The sequence below is a fragment of the Diuraphis noxia genome, unplaced genomic scaffold (assembly GCF_037042655.1).
Source record: "Diuraphis noxia isolate RWA-SAM2 unplaced genomic scaffold, SU_Dnox_SAM2 contig0002, whole genome shotgun sequence".
NCBI classification, from domain to species: domain Eukaryota; kingdom Metazoa; phylum Arthropoda; class Insecta; order Hemiptera; family Aphididae; genus Diuraphis; species Diuraphis noxia.
The window spans coordinates 382,816-385,197 of record NW_028301712.1 but is presented as its reverse complement, the minus strand read 5'-3'; positions in this window follow the sequence as shown (position 1 = coordinate 385,197).

The window sequence follows — 2,382 nt, the reverse complement described above, 5'->3', positions numbered from 1 at the left end:
GGTGGACCCATCGACTGATCCCCAAAATAGACCCATGGTTTAACAGACTATTACAACCTAACCACAACCTAGTCGTCGACAAATTGGGCACTACAGAGCTAGGTTTCACCTGGATCAGAGTTGCGAACACAAGAATCTATTCTTGCTATTGGACCCCGAGACCGGATATCACCACGTACAGCGATTTTCTTTGGAGACTGGAATCCAGCATTTAGGCCTGTGGACTCGAAGTCATCGTGTGCGGTGATTTGATCAACGCCTACCACACGTCATGGTGCTGTACAGAAAAGGCGAGATTCTAGTCGACCTCTTAGATGCACTTGGTATGGTTATATGAAATACCGGAACTCAAGCAACCTTCCAGAGCGGAAATCGGTCCTCTGTCGTGGACATTACTTTCGCCACCCAGCGCACAGCAGCTAAAATCACTGACTGGAAGGTCCTAGATCTTACTTCTCTGAGCGACCATAATTACCTGTTCTCCGCGTACAAGACAATCCTATCTCTGATGTCTCACAAGCACCCGTACCCAGGATCGTTCCCGAAAAATTGAAAATATACCTGGAGTACAATGAACTTCCCTTTAACCTTGATAGCGATGACGCAGACATGCTCGCAAGATACTTATCGTCTTCTATATCAAAGAAATTCAGCAATCAGGGCAATGCATGTCACCGAAGCAATAGGGGATCAGTGTATTAGTAGACACCATTGCTAAGCCCGCTTCATAAGAACGCGAACCGCCCGAGACGCGTCCACCAGCGCAAGAGGAAAAATCTCGGCGACGATGCCTGTGTGGAGGAGGTGGAAGCAGCTAAGGCTGCCAAAATGAAGCTTTGCAAGGCCATAAAGGAGGCGAAAAAGATATCTTGGAGCGATCTCTGTGACCAAGTCCAGAAAGATCCATGGGGTTCTCCATACAAACTGGTTATGAGCAAACTAGGAAAACCATAAAAAATCCCCGGTCTTGACACTCCCGGCCGCTTGACAAGAATAATACGTGGTTTATTTCAGGCACACGAAGAACGGCCAACGAGTATGTTTGTATGGAGCTCCCATCTGGGCCTCGGCGATGGCCGAGAAAGGAAAAGAAGAGTTGTCAAAGGTTCAGAGGAGAACAGCGGTGAGAGTGGCGTCAGCATACCGGACGGTATCGGCAGACGCAGTGCTAATACTAGCGGATATGCCTCCGATAGACCTTATGGCCAGGGAAAGGAAGGCGATTTTTGAAGGCTCGACGAAGGAAGCCGCCAAACAGCTACTTATGACAGACCAGCAATCAAGATGGGCCGCTTCCACCAAGGAGATGTGGACTCACCGACTAATCCCCAAATAGGTACTTGGCTGCACCGTTCTCACGGTGAAGTCAATTATAGACTGACCCAGATTCTTTCTGGTCACGGATGCTTCCCCAACTACCTTAACAGGTTCGGGAAACCGGAGTCACCAGCATGCTGGTATTATGGAGACGCCAACGATGACGCCTATCACACCATTTTCGTATGTGATGCGTGGCACAGTAGGAGAGTTCGAGTGAACACAATTCTGGGGACCCCAATCTCCCCTGAGAACATGACTCTGTAGATGGTGAGAAACAGGGGCGCATGGTCAGCCATCAACTCATTCATTAACGAGGTAATATCCAAAAAGGAGTAAGAAGAAAGGAGGCAAAATACCAATTAATTGAAGATCTATATTTTTAGTTAAGTTTTTTATTATGTATGCCAAAGACAAAATACAAGAGGAGTAGGGGCCTCTAATTATCGTCTCCCCCCGAATTTACAATTGTACCCGCTTGTTTGTATTATTTCTCTTTATTCAATAAATGATGGCGGCTGGGGGGTGAAATGACTAACGTCAGTACCACCCCCAGTCATGGATTAAAAATGTAAAAAAAAAAAAGGTTAGGTTATTAGGATTTTTTTTGTAATTTGTAATTTGATTAAAACTTTTATTCAATAATAGTTTTGAATACATTAATAAAACCCTTATTGTTAATTTATAAAATATCTAGTTGGTATGTAGAATAACTAGTTGAAGTATATATTTATGGATTCATTCAATACATTAAAGGAGCACGCAACACAAAAAAAAAATTATTTAAATTTTTTTTAAATGTTAAATTATTGTAGCTATGGCTATATGAAATGATTTGGTGGAAATCCGATGTAAAAAAAAATATTACTTTAAGAGATATTATAGAATGTAAAATAGCCGCGTGACGTCATTGGGCCTTACTTTTCGTAATCGCCTATCTTATACGTGTAAAAGTTCCTCACATCTCACAACGATTTACCCACCTAAACATTTTATTTTTGAAAGTTAATTTACGTATAAATGTGTGGTTTTGTGTGTTTAAGGTGACGCAAAAATCAGAATTTC